The sequence below is a fragment of the Benincasa hispida genome, chromosome 12 (assembly GCF_009727055.1).
Source record: "Benincasa hispida cultivar B227 chromosome 12, ASM972705v1, whole genome shotgun sequence".
NCBI lineage: Eukaryota > Viridiplantae > Streptophyta > Magnoliopsida > Cucurbitales > Cucurbitaceae > Benincasa > Benincasa hispida.
Window position 1 is genome coordinate 19901788 of NC_052360.1, and position 23864 is coordinate 19925651.

Genomic DNA, 23864 nt, shown 5'->3' on the forward strand with positions numbered 1-23864 from the left:
AAAAGATTTCATATAAACTTCAATGTCAGCGCAAGGGAAAACTCAAAAACAATCCCAACCTGATAAGAGTTAAGTTGTGAAAGGAGCCTGCTCGTAGTTGGATGTTCGCATGACACCCGTGGGAGCAAGCCAAAACGAAGGTGGATTTCCAAGAACAACGCAATATGGAAAGAGAAAAATGAGAAAGAAAAATAAAAGAAACAAGAGACAACTCCTCTGAAATTCAAGAGTTAAAGTTGAGATTGGCACACAACCGTAATTGGATGTTCACATGACACCCGTGGGAACAAGCCAAAACGAAGGGTGTAACCATGATCAATAGTCTCTAATAAATGACGCAAAATTTGACCACCGCATCCAGGCGCATCAAGATGTTTTCACAAGAAGAGGTAAACATTCTTTTTAAAACTAGAAAAACATTTTTTAGTAGAAATTTGTGGTATAAAAGAATAAAGTAGGGCTTTGTTAGGAATTATCAAGGATAGAAGAAAATTGCGTTGTTAAGTAATGTTGCCTAAGTGGAGCATTTGGAGCAACCAATCGACGAAAAATTTAGGATAGGAATTGAGCAATATTCCCTTAGTAGAAGATATGCTTGAGGACAAACATATATCTAAATTTGGGGGTGTGATAACTTATTTATAAATACAAGTTATTTATACTATTTTATTTAGATATTGCGGCCAAAAGAAAGGAAAGTTGCGTCGATTGTATAGAAATTGGCTAAGAAATGCGAGAATTATAAATTGTCGTCAATACACCCACTAACACCATTGCGATGGTAGAAAAGAATATTTCAAGTCTGTTTTGCAGGAAATCAAGTCACCGCATGCGGGCTCAAAGATAAACTGAGCAACGCATCTACGTCGCATTGCGCCCATTATTCAGGAATGAATAGACGATCAACGCAATGACGACACATAAGACAATCGATCAAGAGCTAAGCGATCAAGGCAATCTCAACCGCATGCGGTAATAAAAAACAACACCGCATGCGGGCAAACGATCGAAGATGTGAAGAGCAATGCAAATGCGGAGGATTCTGACGTGTGTACAGCTGACCGTTGTGCATTTCAGACGGGATTGATTACGTAACAGAAGGAATATTCACTCCACCATTTTCGGAACTGCCTTAACAATAAAGTGGGGACCACAAGTCAGAGAGTCAAAGTTTAACCTATAAATAGCTCCGGCCATTCCACCGAAATGGATGCTTGAATACATAGAAAAGTGTATATATTGATTTGAGAGAGAGACTGGTTGAGCGACTAATTAGAGTAGATCTGGGAAGAATTAAGAGAAAAGGCCGAGAGGTGAGTCTCCGGGCAAAGAATCCTTCTGATCCCCGCCGTTGAAGCTCTGTATGAAGGTCACCTCTACCAGACGAGCAAGCCTAAGAGGGAAGCTCTTCTGTTCATCCATTCCACATGCTGGCAAGCAAAACCACCGTCCAGATCTGTATCAAGACGTTTACACTCTTCTGTATTTGTTTCTATCTCTTCATCATCACCTGTATTCATCTTCTTAGTCTGTCATTCACACCATGTATCTTATGCTTAATCTTATTATTGAATGTTACGATCATTTCCATTATCATTTCTTTGTCTATTTCTGTTCACCCATAATCCATTTTCTCCATGACGTTTTCTTAATCCCATGGGTAATTAGCAAGAATCAAGCAAGTAAATTAATTGGGTTAAAGAAATAATTAAGTTTAGTCAAGGCATGCTAGACGGCATCTTCACTTGTGAGAGCAGAAGTGAAGATGCCATTCCGCCTATTGAGAGAGGGTTGGAAGAATGCGTTAACTAAAGCAAGAAGTACTTCTAGAGATGGAAGCAACCTTATGTTCACCACGTTCATCCCTGTTTCACCATAGAGATATTGGAACGCGGTCGATCACTAGAGGTGTACGCCAAGGGAAAGCGGAACCTTAGTTATATCTTTAACGCAATTAACAAACTTGCGATGTTTGTACTAATTATTCTTTCCCCTTCTGATTCATCGATAAAGACTTGCCCTCGTATACCACGATCCTTTGTATAAGCTTCACAGTCAGTCTCAAACTCAGTATCATGTATATCATGTATCTTGTATCTTGCATCACATTAGATTAGGTTTATTTTCATCGCAATTTATTTTATTAACGCAACTTTAGTTTATCTGCACAATTTTACTTTACCGCAATTTATTTTCCTGTACAAACACACAATCTTTATTAATTGTAAAAATCAATCACATATATCACAAATGTAACACATTAACGACAACAATCCCTGTGTTCTACCTCGGATTACTCTGAGAAACTTGTGTTGGAATTATACTTGGTTTCAGCGCAAGAAAACTTGTGACATGCATTACTCTATCGCATACTACAAGCATATCATTAACAACGCATATATCTAGAAGTAGTATCGCATAAAATGTGCATGAGCAATAACACAACATAAGATTACATTTTGCATTAGAAGTTTATGGCAACATGAGCTTGTAGCATATCATCATGCATGCACATTACACACTCATCAAATCTCACGTCACCAAGTTTATGGCGCTGTTGTCGGGGACATGAACTTGCATTACATTCATCCATGAGTAGTGTGAATAAGCGTTACATAGCATAAGATACATTTTTAGCATAACAGTTATCGTATATTTACTGATCATAAAAGCTTGAAGTATATCTTTGATTAGAAAGAGTTTAACTTGAGATAGAGAAGATGGATTGAGTTGATCAGGCATTATGACTACACAATTGAGTATCACCCAGGTAAAGCGAATGTGGTGGGTGATGCTCTAAGCAGAAAGATTGGATCAACCAAAGTTGTTATCTGTTTAGTAAGAGGGGTACTGTTGTGCGAGTTACACAGTGCCAAGGCGACACTGGCAGTTGATCCGACAATGAGGTTTGTTAGCTTCATTCCAGGTACACTCTACTTTAACTAATGACATTCTACAAGAATAGCTAAGAGATTTTGATCTCTAGGAGTTAGTAGAAGAGGTAGGTAAAGGCCTGAGGATTGACTATTAGTTAATAGTAGATGGAGTGCTACTGAAGGAAGGTAGGGTATGTGTACCTAATACCTTAGCACTTAAGTAGGCTATTTTATAAGACGCATATAGTTCAGCTTATGCTATGCATCAAGGCAGTACGAGGATGTATGTGAAGGAACTCTGATAAAAAAGAACCAAGGAGCGGAAACAGATCGTTTCAAATCCCATTGTGAAAGAACATACACATTTACAATCAAACAACACTCGTGATGCATAAATTTAAATTATAACATGCTTCATAAAAATAACACTAAAGATCGATTGAACATACCCTTGAAGAACTTTTCTCCTCGTATCCCTCGATCAAACAACCCAACGATCAACAACATGAACACAAACCAGTGAACAACACGAACTACAGAATCCTCGAATGCAATCGAGTAACACTCGAACCTCGACCCTCGAACAACAAGCAGACACTATCATGAGGCTACCTTGGTATTCTCGATGTAAGAATCCAGAAGTTATGGGCTATGTATAGATTTGATAGAGGGAATGAAGAATTGAACGATCGTGTAGACGATCAAGTGAGTGGGAGAAGATAGAAGTCTATCGTGTAGACTTGGGTACTCGATCATTTAGTAGCGAGCGACTATCGTATAGAAAAACTCAATGCACGATCGTTTACTCTCTCAAGGCTATCATATAGTTTTTGGTTAATGCCCGTTCATTATGAAAAATGAAAACGATTTTTATTTTATCCATCAGTTACCATAACTGATTACAACTTCCCATTAAGTTGGTTATTAGGAGAAAAAACAGTAACCAATTATCTCATAATTTATTTAATTATAAATATATATTATATTCATAACCTATAGTTTTAATATCACATCTTATGCAATATATAAACTATAGTTTCTTTTCTCCTTTATGGCATTTAACACAAATCATATTTATATTAATTCCTCCAAATAATGTATCTAATACATCAAATCAATTATATCACATATAATTGAATTAATTTAATTATATCATATATAATCAAATTCCCTCTTGTTAATTTGAACACTTCAAACTAACCCAAAAACTGATTCTCAACATGAATTCATTGACTGCCAAGGGAACCTTATGAACTTGTAGCTTGAAGCTCCAACGATACGTGAATAACTGATTAAACTCTGTAGTCACGATATCTACCATCCGTTAACTGCCTGGCACTCCACTAAAGACCGACAGTTACACTTTTCGCAGTATAGATATATTTCTGTATCTATCAGATATAACCAATCAATAGTACGATGAACTTTCACAAATCGTTCGTAAGTACAGCTGAGCCAATTTACCGTTTTGCCCCTGTAGTTACATCTAACTCCTTAAGTACCACTGATTCCTCTAATGAATAATACATCATAGTCCTACTATGAGTAAACACTTCTTGGGCTAAGAGAAGATGTGGCATCACATTGTTCAAGCCCCAAAATCAGTCCTTAAGGAAGAAATTTATCTACTTACCCCTACTTCGGGGAAGGAGTGAATTCTATCTTATGTAGCTAAGTTTCCAGCTCCCCAATCATGCGAATCCCCAAAGTGGTAGGTTTGAGTCGATGATCTAGCCACTCGCACCCATGCAAATTAAAGGACCGCCCTCATAGGCAAGAGTTCATAACTCACTCAGGATTAAGGTCATGTTACCTATGGTCATCCTAGTGAAATAAAAGTCTTTGTCATGAACGACGTTATATAACGAGACTAAACATTTCGTGGTCCAGTCTTATACAAACTCCTTTGTATAAAGCGTCCCCGCTCGCATGTCTAATACATGAATGATCAGGATCAGATCATTTGTAGCACTTTACAACACTTGTAACATCTACAACACGGGTCACACTCATAGCTGATAACTTGTAGAAATACAAGTTATTTATGCCACCTTATCTAGATATTGCGGCCAAAAGTTAGTAAATATGTGCCGATTGTATGAAAATTAGCCTAGTATTACAATAATTATAAATGTTTGCAATTACTCCCACTAACACCATAAAGATGGAAGATAAGTTGGATTTTACTCTGTTTTGCAGGAGACCAAGTCACCGTTTATGCTAAAGGCTCATGAGAAACTAAGCAACGCATCTCTGTCACAATGCGGCCGTCAATCAACAATGAAGAGACGATTACCGCAATGACGGCGCAATACGACAGTCGGTCTAGAGCTATGTTTCAACCGCATGCGGTAATAAAAACAACACCGCATGCGAACCTAAGATCGAAAGATGCAACTGAGCAACGCAAAAGTGGAGGATTGAGACACGTGTACAACTAACGGTTGTGCAGAATTGACGGTCTAATTGCATAATAGAAGGAATAATATCCCTCCATCTTCGGAATTACCATAACGATCAAGTGGGGACCACAAGGCCGAAGTCAAAGATCTGCACCTATAAATACCCCATTGATTTCAGAGAAAAGGTATGCTACTTGATACGGGGTAACTGCTGCAAAATTGTTGAGAGAAAAGGCTGAGCTGAGTGCTTAAGAGAAGAAATTCGGGAAGAAGACGAGATAAGGCTGAGAGTTGAATCTCAGATCTAATCTGCCAAACACCCAATTGAAAGCTCTATGCAAAAATCCCGGCTACCGGTGGAGAAAGCCTGAGAAGGAAGCTCTTCCTACCATCAAATCCATCCTATTCGGCAAGTAGATCTCCATCGAATCAATGCCAAGACATTGGCACTTGTTTGCATCTGTTTACCTCTTTCATCGTTGTATTTCACTGTTTCTTTATCTCTTCATTCACATACCATGTATCAAATGCTTAATAGAGATATTAAATGTTTCGATAGCTTCCATTTACCATTTTCTATCTATTTTCATTCACCCGTCAATCACTTTCTTCATAATGTTTTCTCAATTCTCTGATAAGTAATATGAATTAATCAAGTACTTAATTTGTGTTAAAGATATAAAATGCGTTTAGCTAAGGCATGCTAGACGACATCTTCACCTGTGAGAGCAGAAGTGAAGATGCCATTCTGATCTATCGAGAGAAGGTTAGAAGAATGTGTTAATTAAAATGAGTAGTACTTCCAGACATGGAAGCAACCTTACATTCATTACGTTAGTCTCTGTTTCACCACAAACATGTGGGAGCGCAACTAATCACTGAGAGGTGTACACCAAGAGAAGAGCGAAACAATATTTGTAGCTTCAATGTAATTAAGAACTTGGGTTGTTTATATTATTTGTCTTTCTCTTTCTATTCTATTCATAAGACTTGCCGTCGTATCCCACGTCTTTGCACAACTTTCACAGCCAGCCTTGACCCCAGCATCTTGTACATGAAGCCTGTATCTTGTATCATTTTGCTTAGGTTTACTGTATTTTTATGTTATTATCGCATCTTTACTGCTTTCCTTTATTTTATCGCAATTTATATACCTATACAAACACATTTTTAAAGATTGAGAACCTGGTCGCATATATCATGAACGTACCACAACAACCTAAATCAGTCCCTGTGTTTGACCTCGGATCACACCGAGAAACTTGCGGTGGAATTACACTTGGTTCTATCGTAAGGAAGCTTGTGATAGCGCATGGCATACTACATGAACATCCATAATTAACGCATATTTAGAAGTAGTATCGCATCATCATGAGCATAGAACATCATACATCCTTACCTATCCAAAAGTGAGTCAACAGTAGCGTCACCAGGATAAGGTTTACCTCTTTTATCTATATACTACAGACCATCTAGGTTATCACTTAAAGCACGATCCACTTGTATGTTTTCACATACATGCTTAAGTTAAAAACGAAAACCAGGGATCTTAGTTTATTGGTTTGTGGTTAATGTAACTAAAATATCTATATTTCATAGACTGTAGTGAATAAAATATCTCATATTATTACATCACAAAGAGTTTGTTCATACAGGTGTTTACAAACTACAGAGCCCTACGAGATTTAGGGCATCCACCCCAACAATATGGAACCTTGAGGAAATCATACCGGTGGCCTGGTATGAAAAGAGAGATAGTGGAGTATGTTGATAGATGTTTAGTGTGTCAACAAGTTAAACCTGAATGGTAGAGGCAAGTAGAATCGCTTAATCCACTCTCAGTGTCGGAATGGAAGTGGGAGCATGTAACAATGGATGTCTTGTATAGTTTGCCTAGGACGCTAGTAGGTTATGACGGAATATGGGTGATTGTAGATAGGTTAATAAAGACAGCCAAGTTTTTATCGATTAAGGTTACTTTCACCCTAGACAGGTTAGCTAAGTTGTATGTTGACAGGATTGTGAGCCAGTTTGGAGCTCCGGTTTCAATTATATCAGATCGAGATTCCAGGTTTACATCGAAGTTCTGGCCTAGTTTGCAGAAAGCTTTGGGCACCAAATTATATTTTAGTACAGCTTTTCATCCGCAAACGGATGGTCAGTCGGAACAGACGATACAAACGTTAGAGGACATGCTGAGAGCATGTGTCACAGTTTAAGAGGAGTTGGGATATGCATCTATCATTGATTGAATTTATGTATAATAACATTTATCATGCAATAATTGAAATGGCCCCATACGAGGCTCTATACAGAAGATCGTGTAAAACTCTAGTATGTTGGAGTGAGGTAGAAGAAAGGAAGTTGTTAGGCCCAAAACTTGTTTAGGATACGACTAATAGTGTTAAGCTTATTAGGGAAAATCTTAAAACAGCTCGAGACAGACAAAAGAGTTATGCTGATAAACAGAGAAGAGAATTAGAGTTCGAAGTCGATGACAAGATATTCCTTAAGTTATCTTTGTGGAAAGGAATACTTAGATTTGGAAGAAAAGTGAAGTTGAGCCCAAGGTACATTGAACTGTACGAGATAATCGAGTGTATTGGCCCAGCAACATACATATTAGAGTTGCATCCAAAGTTATCTCGTGTTCATGATGTTTTCATGTGTCAATGCTAAGGAAATATGTTCCAGATCCTACTCACGTGTTACTTGAACAACCAGTACAGTTAAAAGAAAATCTGTCGTACGAAGAAGAACCAATGAAGATTCTTGACAAGAAAGAACAGTGCTGAGGAACAAGATAATACCTTTAGTAAAGGTATTATGGAGGAATCATGGCAATGAAGAAGCCACATAGGAGGTCGAAGTGCAAATGAAAAATAAGTATCCCCAGTCATTTAATTGACAGACACGTAACAAAATTTCGAGGATGAATTTTTTTTTAGGGGGAGTTAAAATGTAAACCCTGAACCCTTATTTCCTAACTTATATATGTTCATTAATGAGATTTTTATGATAAGTTGGATTAATGTTCGAAGTAATGTTTAATTGTAGGGAAATGGTGAAGAATAAGGAGATAAAAAGGGGGAAAATGTTTAAGTTACAAGTTTGACTCTCGGGTGATGAAGAATGATTTTAACAAAGAAAAGTTGGCTAAGCGTTGGTAAAGTGTAGCCTATGCGTTAGCCTTGTGATGGGTGATGGAGGTGAGCTCATATGCATTGGTCTTACCTTTTAAGGTTAGATGAGCTCTTGAGAAAGCCAAGTGTGACCGAGTGAGGGGGAGCTAGGCGTTGGAGTTGTGCATGCCAAGGGAGTTATGTTAAGTGCAAGCAACCCTATGCATGGACAAGGCATGTGGCAACCAAGAGGCTTGCTATTAGGCATGCAGCAAGAAAGAGTTGGGTATTGTCAAAAGAAAACGCATGGTAGGTTGGTGGCTTTGGCATTGGCGCAAGGCTAGGCGCTGAACTTAGTGCACGTGGGCGAGGGAAGCATTGAAAGTGGCTGTGCGATGAGGTGCATTGACAAGGCCATTGAGGTTAGCATGTGATGGGTGCTACGATAAGACAAGCCTCGAGTGTTAAAGCAAACATTGGCTTAGACGATGGCTGGGTGTGTGATGATCAAGCTTGTATGTGATGTGTAGGGCTTGCGTTGGTTAGGCCTTGCAAAGTTGAAAGGGCTGGAGTTGCAATGATGATTGAAGGCAAGAGGCCAAGGCACAAGTGTTGCTCTAATCCATGTGTTGAAGTTGGCATGCGTGAGGGTTGTGGTGCGTGGAGGCTAGCTAAAGGCAAGACTTGCATTGAGAGCAAGGGAAGCTGATTAGCACTAATCACTAACTATGAAGGCCAACTGTCCTAGTCTTGTGAGTTAAGAGAACTTAAGGTGGAGGTGGCATGATAGGATTTCATACAAGTGTTTGGCCGGTAGTATAAAAGGGAAGAGGAAATTCAAGAGACTGTTTTTAATGATTTCCTCCATGCAAATTCGGTGATCTTGGTGTCGTTAGAAAGCTCTGTGAGTTTAGTTTCAGAAGTTGGGCTACTGGAAGAAAATCTCCCTGGAAGAAGGCCAGAGAGGGAATAAAGTGGCAAAAGGTTAGTTCTCAGGTGAATTCGAGACATCGATGAAGGATTGAAGCTTTAGGACGAACCACAAGAAATGTTAAGCTGAAATTTTAAAGTAAGCTTCCTGAGACATTTTTGAACAAGTTTGTAGAAGGAATTTCTTGAGATAAGCTCTAGAATTTTGGTTATTGATGAAGTAATTCGAATATGGAATTCTTTGAACAAGCAGACAGCTGCTTGGGTTGAATAAGGAAGCAACTCAAACCAAGTGCGCGGGCAGAAGCAAGGTTGAGTGTCACTATGCGCTAAAACCTATGTGTCAGGCTAAGAAGGCTTGCGTTGAGGACTTAGTGTTGGGTTTTATGTCCTAAAACTCGCAGTTTGTAAAATTAAACATTTTCTATAATCAATATACCTATTATTGATTTCATAAATTGTGTGAAAGTCTAAATCCAATAAACTAAGACCCATGACTATTGCATGAGTACTTGAAATTTATGTGGAGGCATAAGAGTGGATCAGGTTCGAGTAAATAGTCAAAATGATCTATGTTACATGAATAAGGTTGGGTACCTTATTTTAGTAACACCATTGGATGCGGCCTACTCTATAATTGTTACAAAGAGTTGTAAAGTTCTATATATGATATGATCTTAATTCGTACATGTTATGACATGAGGAGTGAGGGTGTCCTATGTAATGAGTTTGCATAAGATCGGACCAAGAAATAAGTCACTCTTACTTTATAATGTTGTTTACCGTATAAGACTGACTATTTCACCTAGATGACCTAGGTAACTCGATCTTAATCTTGAGCTAATTATGAACTTCTGTTTATTTAGGATTACCCTTAGATTTTCATAGGTGAGAGTTGATTCAACAGCGCCGACTCAATAAGACTCCCATTTCAGGGGTAAGACCTAATAGATAGCTGGGGATATAGGCTGCAAGATGAAGTTTACGCCTACTCGATTTAGGGATAGGAGAAAGGTTGTTCTCTCAAGTACTGAATTCATATCTTGAAAAAGGGGCCCCACCTTCTCACTGGATTGAGAAAGTTTGGTTTAGTGATTGGATCATAAACCAGTTGTTCATTAGAGAATCATTAGGAACTTGAGAAATAAGATGTAATATCGGGGGGTAAAATAGATATTTGACCCAACCATTATTACGAATAACTTGTGAAGAGTCGACTTGTTGATTATGGTTAAATCATGTGGACATAATATATCTACAGTGAGGGAAGTGCAATTATGAGCTTTAGTGGAGTGACCCATTAGTTAACGAATGAGGATTAATCTGGTCTAATGAGCTTAGCCAATTAATTTCGGATCGTTGGAGCCCATGATCTGTAGGTTCGCGAGGTCCCCCTACTAGCTCGTAACAAACTAGTTCTAGAATAGAGTGATAAGTTAATTTGAAACGTTCAAATTAGAATTAAGGGAATTAGTAATTATATGAGATATAATTACAGGTTTAATTTGAGAAGTAAACGGAATAGGAGAATTTATATTTAAATATGATTTAAATGTATAAAGATGGATATGCATAAAAATTGTTGGGTTTTATGTCCTAAAACTTGTGGTTTGTAAAGATTAGAACCTATTCTGAGAATTCAATAAAGTTGTTGTTGAATATATTGTTTTTTAGAAATCCAATAAACCTAAGTCCCTTGACTATTATATGAGTACTTGAACTTTATGAGGAGACATACAAGTGGATCAGGTTCGAGTAAATAGTCAAAATGATCTATAATATATGAATAAGTTTGGGTACCTTATTCTGGTAACACTATTGGATGCGACCTATGTTGTTACATAAGATGTGATGCAATGATGCAAGCAAGGTTCAAGTTTTAAGTCTTTATCATCATACGAGCTTCTAATATTATGCCATACAACGCATGGATGAATGATGACGTTATGTTCTTTATGCGATATTACTTCTAGATATGCGTTATAAATGAGAATCTTGTAGTATACTAGCGTTGCCACAAGTTTTCTTGCGTTGGAACCAAGTATAATTCCACTGCAAGTTTCTCGGTGTGATCTGAGGTCGAAAACAGGGATTGTTTTAGTTATTGTGTTACATTTGTGATATATGCGACCAGGGGTTTTTCAATTTTTAAAAAGGTTGTTTGTACAAGTATTTAAAAATGCGATAAAGTAAAGGTAAGCGATAAAAATGCGATAATAAAGTAAATGCGATAAAATAAACCTAAGCTATGATGATACAAGATACAGGTTTCGTGATACAAGATACCGAGGGTGAGACTGACTATGAAGATTATACAAAGATCGTGTTATGCGGTGGCAAATCTTATATGTGAAACAGAAAGAGAAAAGATAATTAGTACAAGCATCGCAAGTTCCTTAATTGCGTTAAAGGCATAAGTACGATTCCTCTTTTCCCAGGCGTACACCTCTCGGTGATCAGCCGCGTTTCCCACATCTCTATGGTAAAACAGGGACGAACGTAATGAACGCAAGGTTGCTTCCATCTCTCGAAATACTTCTTGCTTTAGTTAACACATTCTTCTAACTTTCTTTCGACAGATCAGAATGGCATTTTCACTTATGCTCTCACAGGTGAAGATGCCTTCTAGCATGCTTTAGCTAAACATCTTTATTTCTTTAGCACATGTTAAGTTACTTGTTTAATTCATATTAATCACTAAGGGATTGAGAAAACATTATGGAGAAAATGATTTATGGAGGAATGAAAAATAGACGGAGAAGTGGAAATGGAAATGATCAAGACATTCAATAATACAGATGCTCGTCTGATAGATAGTTGTGAATGAAGAGATTAAGAAGATGAAATATAATTGATGAATGAGAGTTAGAAACAAATACAAATAAGCGTCAACATCTTGGCACAGATCTGGAATGGAGAATCACTTGCCGGCGTTGATGGAGTGAATGGAAGGATGAGCTTCCATCTAAGGCTTGCTCAACCAGTAGAAGGGATCTGAGTACAGAGCTTCTCGGTGGGGATTTGGCAGAAATGCACTGAGACTCACCTCTCGGCCTTGTCTCTTCTCTTCCCGGATTTCCTTCGATCAGCACTCAGATCAGCTCTCTCTCACAATCCTCCACGTTTGCGTTGCTCATATGCATCTTTCGATGGCATGCGCTAATGCCTGTCTCTTATACACATCTAGATGTGTATAAGAGACAGGTCAACATCTTGGCACAGATCTGGAATGGAGAATCGCTTGCCGGCGTTGATGGAGTGAATGGAAGGATGAGCTTCCCTCTCAGGCTTGCTCAACCAGTAGAAGGGATCTGAGTACAGAGCTTCTCGGTGGGGATTTGGCAGAAATGCACTGAGACTCACCTCTCGGCCTTGTCTCTTCCCTTTCCTGATTTCATCCGATCGGCACTCAGATCAGCTCTCTCTCAATAGCCTCGTATCAATTATCCCCGTATCAAGTATATCTTTCAATGAATTCTTTAAGGGTTTATAGACAGAAGACTTTGACTCTCTGACTTTGGTCCCTACTTTATTATTATGGAAAGTTCGAAAATGGTGGAATAAATATTCCTTTTGTTATGCAATCAGTCCGTTGAATATGCACAACGGTTAGTTGTACATGTGTCACAATCCTCCACGTTTGCGTTGCTCATTTGCATCTTTTGATCGTGTGTTCGCATGCGGTGTTTTTTTATTACCGCATGCGATTGGAGTTCAGCTCTGGATCGACTATCGCATTGCGCCTTCATTGCATTGATCATCTCTTCAGTATTGATTTGACAGGCGCAATGCGACGGAGATGCGTTGTTCAGTTTCTCTCTGAGCCTTGATCGCAAGCGGTGACTTGGTTTCCTGCAAAACAGACTTGAAATATCCTTTCTACCATCTTAATGGTCTTAGTGGGTTTAGTTTCGATAATTTATAATTATTGTATTCTTTAGCTAATTTTCATACAATCGATGAATTTTCTCTCTTTTGGCCGCAATATCTGAATAAGACAGCATAAATAACTTGTATCCTAATTCGTGCATGTTGAGACATGAGGAGTGGGGGTGTCCTGTGCAAATGAGTTTTGTGCAAGATCGGACCAAGAAACTTGTCACTTTTACTTTATAACGCTGTTTACTATTTAAGACTGGCGATTTCAAAGCGATGACCTAGGTAACTTAACCTTAATCCTAAGCTAACTATGAACTCCTGTTTGTTCGGGATTATCCTTTGATCTGCAAATGGTGAGAGTAGATCAATTGCCTCTGCTCAATAAGCTTATCATTTTGGGGATAAGACCAGATGAATAGCTGGGAACATAGGGTGTGAGAGGGAATTCACTCCTAACCGATTAGGGTTAGTAGAGAGGTTGTTCCCTTTAAGTGTTGATTCTGGGTCTTGAACAAGAGGCCTCACCCTCTCATTGGCCTGAGAGGGATTCGATTTGTTGATTGGATTACAAATCAATTGTTCATTAGGGGATCAGTGGAACTTAAGGATCAAGAGGTAATATCGGGGGTAAAACAGAGATTCGACCCAGTCATTATTACGAGCAACCTATGAAGGGTTAACTTATTAATCATGGTTATATCAAGTGGACATAATACATCTACAGTGAGGGGAGTTCAGCTATGGGCTTTAGTGGAATCACCCATTAGTTAACGAATGGAGGTTAGATCGGTCTAATGAGTTTAGCTGATTAATCTCAGATCGTTAGAGCATATGATCTGTAGGTCCGCGAGGTCCCCCTACTAGCTTGAAAATCGGTACGCTTTAGGGTAGCTTGAGAAATTAATTTGAAACGTTCAAATTAAACGGAACAAGAGAATAAATATTTAAATATATAAAGATGATTATTGTGCAAAAATTAATTTAATATTTGATACTAAATTAATTAATTTTTTAAATTAATTTAAGAAAATAAAATTTTAAATTAAAATGATTTAAAAGTCATTTTGTATTTTAAAAATAAAAATGAAATTCATTTTGCATGGTTTGCACATAATGAAAAAAGAGTTTTTTCCATTATCATCATCTTTATGCTCACACACATACCATGATCTTCTCTACTTTGATTCTCCAAGCATGAGCTGCAAGCCATGCACTCCATCTCTTTGCATGTTCATCTTGATATATAAAGAAGATTGGAGTTATTGGAGAAGGAGATGAATACATATTTTTTTAGAGAAAAAACATGGTGAAGAAGAAGCTGATATGAGCTTCCCTTGTTTCTCCACATGTACAAGCTGTTCTTGAGTCCCACAACTCTGCCTGAAGCTCCAAGAGCATAGTAGAGAAGGCTTTGAGGTGGTTCACGTTGACATTAAGTGAAAACTGCAGCTGAACAAACATTTTCTTGAAGAGTTCATCAAAGGTATGTTCTGAAAACCCATCTTTATGAACAACATGCTTTAATTTTTGTCAAAATTAGTGAATTAGAATGCTTATAGATCCTTGATACTTCCGCTGCATGTCGTTTAACTCTAACAAAAATTGATTTAATATTTGATATTAAATTAATTAAGTTTTATTTAAAAATTAATTTATATTTTTCAGTTTTTAAAATCAAAATGATTTTGGAAAAATCAAGTTTTGATTATGTGAAAAAATTGAAAAATTTAAAAACAAAACACAAAATGAAAAAACCATGTTTTCCATCATCCATCTTTTTACTTGCTCACACAAAAGCCATCAACAATGTCTTGTGTTACTCCAAGCATGAGCTGCAACTCATGCAACTCTCTCCCTTGCATGTTGATGTACAATATATTGAAGAGTTTGGAGTAGATTTCGGACATGCAATCAAGAGAGAATTTTAGAGAAAATTCATGCTGAACAAAGAGTTCTTCAACCAGATTGCTGCTGTGAGCAATTCTCCGTCATCCCTTGATTCATGCTTGTTTTGAGCCCACAACTCAATATAAAGTACCAAGAGAATAATGCAACAAGATTTGGAGAAGATTGCAACTGGAGAACAAGCTTTGAAGAAGTTCTACAAGGGGTATGTCATGAAACTCACTTGTTTTCTGCAAGAGCATGCTTTATATTTTGCCAAAATTAATGAATTAGAGTACTTAAATGATCCTTGTTGCTTCCATTGTTGCTGATACATTCCTACACTTGGATGCATAGGTGTTGGTGTGGGTAATCATATGCGGCTGGAAGAAACACTTAAAGCATGTGATGGTGCATAGTGGGATGCGTTAATCAAGTAGGTTGGCCGCATAACAAGGACCTAAGACCTAAAAAAAGTTACTAAGTGTTGGAGCATAGCAAGGTATGTGTTGGTTTGGAAATTTTTTAGGAAAGGCTAAAAGCAAGCTAATTTAAAGAATTAGTCTCAAAAGGGAGATCATTGCTAGTAGCTAAATGTATGTTGTTGTGTCCACTGGATTGACACTATTGAGGGAGGCATATCAACCTTTAAAGAGTAGCCTAAAGCCATGAATGACAATGTTTGACTTAAAATGTTTTTACAAACCATGTTTCTTTAAGTTTATTCTAATGCTAAGCATTTACAAGTAGTTCCAAGCAACCTATCTTTTATGAAAGCATGATTAACACATATTAAAGTGAAGCATATATTCCATACATAGTTTGATGAATAACACATGCTATTCCTTTTAAAGATAGTTTCCCAACATGTTTTAGTTAACTTAATTTCAAATTATCAAAACATGTGATGATGTTATGTTTAAAGCCTTGGTATTAGAACTAAATACTTTATGATTTAAGTAAATATGCTTCAGTAAGAGGTTTATGCTTGATTTGTTATAAGAGGGATACTAAAGGACTTGGAGAAGGCATCCTAATGAAAGTACTTAAGGTATGACAGTATTCCGTTATAGCCACGTGCACGTAGGTAGTATGACGTCGAGGGATCGAGCAAAAGGTTTTTTCTCGACTAAGATTTGAGTTGAGGGTTAGAGCCAGAGGTTCACTCTCAATTAAGGATCATATTAGTTATGTTTTCAGATATGCTATGTTTGAAAGCTTCACTTGAAAGTTACTTGGAAAGTTTTATATTTCAGTATGAGATTTTATATAAAGTTTTAAGTATGATAACTTATTTTATTAAGCCACTTAATGGGCTAGTAGCTCACTTCCTTTTAATTGTTTTCCTATCCCCAGGTAGCGGTCATCTCCCCATAAAGTAACTCTACTACTGCTCTGCCACGTAAAGTCAATGACTCTAGAAACTAATCAGTTAGGTGTTTGGCTATAAATATTTGTGTATATGTTTTGTTGCATTTAGAGACTAAGTTGTGAGTTGGGACTCATAAGATCTAGTGTTGTATATTATTTATATGGGTTATGAATTAAGGCTTGTTTGACCTTAGCAGTTGGTTGTTGTATGCTTGAATTTTAAATGTTGTTATCATGTGCATAATACAGAAGTCAGGTTAAGAGTAGGCGGTAAGTGTTAACTAGAGTTAGTAACTACTATCATCACATCTTCTTCAAGTTAAGAGGTAATCTGGGAGAGGTATGACATATATAGTTGAACTCTACAAAGATTTTCCCGGAAAAGAAGGAAGTGAACATCATTGTCATTCTGTATGTATTTTGTGGAAGGACTTCATAGTTAAGCTTATATTTAACTCTCATAATAACATCAAACTCTAAGAAACTTACATTGGCAACCCTATAAATGTGAGCTTTAAGTTCTTCATACTTCAATGTAATAGGCACAATAATTCCTATTAGCTCGCCTCCAACATACAAATTTTGGTTCTCATCCCAATCACCTCCATATCGAATTAGTAAACACTTTTCTGTCATCCTACAAAGCAAGAGAACAATTTTTATTAAGCAGATGAATATATTCTAATACACATGAATCTCTCTCGTTGTTGCTCTCAATTGTTCTCGCTCTTGTGACTTTCGTTGTCGCTCTCTCTCCCTCTCGCTCTCGATGTCGCTCTATCTCTCTCTCTCGCTGTTGCTCTCTCTCCACCTAGATCGTCGTCGCTCTCTCTCCACCTTGGTCACTGACGCTCCCTCTCTCCACCTTTTTCATTTTCGCTCTTTCTCAAACCCTTTCGTTATGCTATTTACATACATTTTTTGAGACCACGTTCTTATAAACACCAATGAAACCACGTTCTTATAAACACCAATGAAACCACATTCAAGAAAAGTCCGTTCCATCTAAACAACCCGTTCTGAAAACTCTGTTTGATTCCGAAAAACTCCGTTCAAATGAAGTTTAAATTTTAAAGAATTCACCATTACATGTTTGTTGTGTGTTAACAATTTTAAGTTGTAGACAAATGATTTCGTGAAAATTGTATAGTGAGAGCAAGAACCATGTAGTGAGAGCGAGACAATTATCAGGGACAATTCTTGTAATCTCATATCGTCATAATGTCAGCAGAAGGTCAATTGACAATTTTTTTAAAAACCGGATCATTTGACATTATGAGCCCAAATATCAGGTCATTGGCCCAAATTTGCCCAATTTTAAACCTTCCGGAAATTGACTCTTCGAAATCGGGGATGCCATCCCCGCCGGCGGCCCCTCCCCGGGATGGTTCCATACTAAAAAAGAATGAAAAAACGCCATACGCCGAACCCTAAACACTGATTTCCTCGCTTCTTTCTAATCTATTCTCCTTCAACCACAAAACCCCTTCCGTCTACACTAAATTTTCTCTCTTCGCCGTCGCTGCTTCCAGAATAATCGCTCCCCTCTCTCTGGTGAGAATCCCTCATTCTGTTGCTTCTCCTTATTTCCTAATTTGTGGAGTTTATCTCTGTGGGTGGGGGTAATGTACTCTGTATCTTCTTACATTTCATATTTGTGGGGTTTAATCTCCCACTTTTGGCTTCCTCTTTCTTAGTTTTAGAGAGCTTAATGGTGGGATTTGAACTTTCAGTTCCTAGATAGACACTTGAGATGATTGTTACACATGACCACTTAACTTTGCTTATTCGTTTATTAGTTTTCTTGTACTTGATCTGTTTCTTTTTGCTTAAGATGTTTTGAAGACTTGCATTTTTTCATATGGAAGATGCTTGGCTTATAGATCTACTTACTTTTGTGTTCTTTTGTTAAAACTGCTCTTTGAGCCTCCCTCACGCACTGTATACCTAATGTTAGATTGACTCAACTTGACTCATTGGATCTTGAAGCTTGAGAGTTGTGGTCGTTTTTCCTTCAAATCTCTGTACTCCAAGGTTATTTCCATTCATATATCGACTGCACAAAAATCTTTACACAAGGATTTGGAAATTGTCTTACCCAAAGAGAATTAAATCTCATTTGGGAAATTGTCCATTCTTGTCTTAACACAACCGATAGACTCCAAAAGCATTGCCCTTGGTTCTGTTTTATTTCCATCATGGTGCTGTTTATGCCAAAGTGGTAATGAAACTCATAACCATTTGTTTTTAATTGTCCTTTTGTGGCCAGCTTATGGGCTGAAGTTTTAGAATCATTCAATTGGACCATTGTCACTCCAAATGATTCAAAGAGTTGGATTAGTATGCTTATCTCAGACCATTCATTCAAGAGTACCAAAGAGATTATATGGACCAACATTGTTGCTGCTATTTTATGGAAAATATGGGAGGAAAGAAATGTTGGGATTTTCAACGAAAAAGCCAAATTCACTGAAGAAATCCTCCAATAAGTTGTTTTCAATGCTTTCTTGTAGGGGTGGCCATTCAAACCGCAAAAACCGAACCGTTTCTAAAAACCGAATTAATTTGGTTAAGACTGGTATGAAGAAATTTTGAAACTAAATTAATTCGGTTCAGTTCGGTTTCAATTTCGAAAACCGAATTTGAAACTGACCCGAATTGTTTTTAACTAATATATATTTATATATTAAAAAAAAGAGTAAAACCGAACCGTTTTTAATTTAATGAACAAAACCGAATTTAAAACCGAACCAAACTGAAACGTTTTTTAATTAAAAAAACATAACATAGATTTTTTAAAAATACTAAAACCAAATTTAAAACCGAACCAAACCGCAAAATAGGTTCGGTTTGTACCAATAAATCGGTTTGATTTGGTTTCACATATTAGAAAATTCGGTTCGGTTCGGTTTGACCACCAAACCGGACCATTTCCGCCCCTACTTTCTTGTGGTGTAAATCTTTACCAACACTACAAAGCAGTAGTTTCTCTTTTCTTGTCAACAATTGAAAACATCTTTTGTATTCCCTATAACATGAGATCCTTTTGTATACCTTGGATATTTTCATTCTATAAATGAAATTGTTTCTTATCCCCCCCAAAAAAAAAATAATAATAATAATTTTTGATTTATTAGTTATTTTTGTGGTTTCCTTGGATCAAGGGCCTATTTGAAATTGGGTTAGCTCGGTATGGTTTGTATTTCTTAGTCCCTATAACATGAGATCCTTTTGTACACCTGGATTTATTATGCCTTCATGTAAAACTGCTGTTAAGGAGTTTAAAAAACTTTATTTAGAGAAGGAAAAATTGAAAAGAATGTTAGTGGAAAATGGGGAAAGATTTTGTTTAGAAATGGAAATTTGGACAACAATTCATAAGGTGAATGTGAATAATGTGGTCTTTATTGTGCAATTCATTGATGATAATTGGAAATTATGAAAAAAGATTTTGAATGTTTCTTTGATTCCATGTGCCGAAGGCTATACCATTGAAGGAGATATAGTTGGACAAATGATTGAAACAAGTCTATTGGATTGGGGAATTGAGAAGGTATTTACCATGACTATAGATAATGCAAACTATAATAATAGAGCTCTTGCATACTTGGTAGAGATAATTAGAAAATTGGAGTGAGATTGTATTGCTTGATTGAGCAAGATAACAAGAATAATTAGAGGTGGGTTGTAATAGTGATGAACTTTTCCACTTTCACCACTCTTCCAAGATTCTTTCCTTTTCTGTTTTTACTATTTTATATGTTTTTTTTTTTTGTTTTTACTATCTTATATATTGTATTATAGATGAGGTTGGTCAAGAAAATTGTATTGAGCTTCTTTTTGTAACTCCCAAATTTCTTGTCCTCCCAAGTCAACTCTCATAGCATGCAACATCCAAATATAAACTACTTTTTGTTTCTTAATAATTTCAAACTGATCTTTTTGTTTCTTATATATTTGTTGTTTTACATAAGTAGGAACATTTAAACCCCCATTGACCAAAAAGAGAGAAAAAACAGAGAATGAAACAGATATGTAGTATACTACATATACTACATATATAATAACATAATAAATGCGAGCCTAATTTGTGTAAGGCCGATGGAGCTAATTGTATGGTGGGATTTCAATTGCAGAGCATAGACTTGGAGGCGTATAATTCTAAAGCAGCAACACCAACCAAAGCAAAGAAAATGGTGTACACATAAATTTTCCTCTCTCCTCTCCTTCTAAATGCTGAATTTGAGTTTATTATGAGTTCCTCCTCTAAGTGGAATCCATTGTTGGATTGATCATCACCTGCCTCCATTATTGATTGATTTATATTGTTGTCAGCAGTTTCTCTTTTGATTGTCCAGATTTGTCGATGAAGTTGCGCATTTGTTTGGAGAATGAGATTGAGCTGGTGCTCTGTTCGGTAGAGCATGAGCGCTGTATCGACAAAAAGGTACATGTAAACGAGGCTGCATAAACAGCTTAGAGAAAGAATCACCCAAAAGTTGCCATTGTTGCAACTGAGGGAGGAAGGAGCATTAGTTTTCTGGGAGATGAAGAAGAAGAAGACACGTTCCAAAATTAAATAAGCCCCAACGATGGTGTGTAATTTGGTGTCGTGGTAATTTAGTCTCGCCTCTTGCTTCTCGCTCATCTCTTTTAATTCTTCCATTCTCTTCTCCAAGTACTCTTGATCTTTAACAAATTCCATTATTCTTCTTGCAACAGGAGATTTCTACGTTGGTCAGTCCATAGACAAAGAACCCTTATATATATATTATGTGATGTGAAGATGTGGGCTTAAATTCCACTCTTATATAGATGTCCTCTTCAGTATATCAGTCACCTAGTTGTTATTTTTCTTATTTCTGTAATATTTTAATGATTCTTTGTGCATTACTTCTTTTTAAATAATCTTTGGTTTATATCACCACAATGAAAGGTGGTTTGAATTTTAAAAAATGCGTGGGATTTTGTTTTAACTAGGGACTTTAGTGTTGACAATTCACATACCCATTTTTATCTAAATCCCTCCTAACCAGTGTAGTATTCAAGAATATAGCATAAATTCAAAGGCAATGTAATTATAGAAATATAGAAAAATGTATTAAAATATGCTATAAATTCATAAGCAAAATAACAAAATAAATCTTAGCCTTTTGAGAGGGTTAGTTTCTCCCAAAATTCCAAAGGAAATTCCCACCAAAATCTTCCTCAACCCACTCCTTCTATTTATAACCAAAAGCCCTAACCAACTTACTAACTTGTCCCTTCTATACATATCCTAATATTTACTAATAATCCTACTATTTTCAAAACTAGGGGTCTTACAAATAGCAACAAAGTTATGATTTTGTAAATATGACAAATTTTGTTTGCTTAGACGATTTGACCCTTATTGGAGGGGTGGTAGACATCTCGACTTGGCCCTTCATGAAACACAAGCGATATTCATAGGGGAAAGTTGGGGGGTTGCAATAGTCAAATTAATTGCCATTGTATAGCCTACAAACATGATAGCAAAATTAGAATGCACGTTTTAAATAGGAAAAGGGGAGCATGGAAGATGTGAAATATAACCAAGTTGAGGTTTGGAAAATTACTCGAATGGATAAAGAACCTTAAACGACCTAATATATAATAATGCTAAATGGAGTGAGTTTAAGTATAGGGGTCATTCTCCCAATTGGAGAAAACATGAAGCAATGAAACTGGAATCACAAGAATTTACGTGAAAAACTTCTAACTTGGAGGTAAGATCATTCTTTCAAAGCTTTGGTACTACTCACATCCTTCCCCCTCCTCAAACTAGAGAATACATAAAGAAAATATATCTAGAGTTAACACACTTTTAAAGTGTTTTTAACTAGGATGATTGGAAACCAAGGATATAGACTCCTTTAGGCTTGAATTCTATCCACATTCTCAAGTTTAACCAATGTGGGGTTCTTCAATTCAAATAACTTGCCAAAACCCCAATATCGACAAGGTGCAAAACCTATTCGTTCTCAAGTTGACACTATTTGTGATTTGTATTATCTTATGCCGTAAAAGAGTGTGTTGGGTAAAGCATCACAATAATGTCGAGTCTTATATTAATTTAATCTAACTTGTCCTCGCATAACTAGATCAACAGACACAAACCACGAAACTTATTGTATTATAATTTCAATTTTACTAAAACTCCTTAACTCAATTAAACTTTACAAATGTGTTCTTTTTTCCTAAAACTATATTATAATTTCAATTTTACTCTTATACAAGAGTTCTAATTTGGAATTTCTATGCCAAATGAGTTTATCTCAATGGTAAAAAATATAAAAAAGAATCGTAAATAACTGATATAATAAAGGCATCATTTGGGAACCCCAAACAACATCATGGAGGATGTCATTTTCTTCTTCTCATGATTAAACTAAATAAAAGATGAAAGTCAAATGTCCTCTATTGAAATGGATGTCCTTTCCCTATATGAACTTTTTATATTATGATTATGGATCTTTTTTTCAATTTCAATACAAATAGGGAGTTTAGGGGTTCTAAGTTAGTATTTTATAATTGAATATCCTATTGAATGGGATATGTTAGTAGTTAATATCTTACCTTCTCTCTCTATTTCTCTGTCCATAAGTAGGTGATTCCTCTCCCAAGATTGGTCAAACAGATGACTCGACAACAGATGGCAGCTGAGGTGGCGCCACATCTGCCAAAGTTCCCTGTGTGCTCCACGTGGCCCCAAGAAATTCTTGAATCCTTATTGTCTTCCCCCTTTTCTTTCTTCTTCTCTCTTCCGTATTTAACGGTTTATGCACAAGATGTGTTACTTTTCTACTTAGTCGGCGGATTTAAAATTTATCTAATTATAAATAATAATCTATCTTTATATATAATCATTAAAAAAAATTCTTTTTCTTTTTCTTTTTTCTATTATAATATATATATATATATATATTAATCGATTCTTTTTAAAATGGCAGGTTACCACATATTATACTTTTAATTTCTCTTATAAATGTTCCAACAAATATATTAATATCATTTTAATTATATTTTTTTAATATTTTCAATCAAGATATATTTTACATATTATTATTTTAATTTTCAATACGCTTCAAACAAGTTTAAGAATTCACGTTTTTTTTTTAAATTTATTTTTTTACTTATGTATAAATATACAAATATATAAACCTTGTTTAATCCTTAATAAATTATTTTAGGTAAATTTATGGTCTAAAACAATTTAGTTATATGTATCAATGCAGTTAAAATTATGTTAGTAGAAATGTTAAATTATAAAGTTTAGCTTCTAAATTTAAATTTTGTAGCACTTTCTAAACTCACTACAAGAATTTTGATATTTAGTGGCGAATTTGATGTGTGGTATAATCGTGCTAAAGTTTAATTAT

The 23864-nt window shown here is 36.2% G+C and overlaps 1 long non-coding RNA gene across 2 annotated transcripts; it reads left to right on the forward strand.

The window, feature by feature from the left end:
- The first annotated feature begins 17781 nt into the window (after positions 1-17781).
- On the forward strand, positions 17782-21420 carry LOC120092688. 2 transcript variants are annotated; one of them, XR_005486127.1, is made up of 4 exons: positions 17782-18018; positions 19947-20017; positions 20601-21079; positions 21187-21420. It is a non-coding gene; the product is annotated as an uncharacterized LOC120092688 (long non-coding RNA). The 2 variants fall into 2 exon arrangements; XR_005486126.1 differs by lacking the exon at positions 19947-20017 and having other exon boundaries at positions 17786-18018; positions 21187-21388.
- Positions 21421-23864: the final 2444 nt, after the last annotated feature.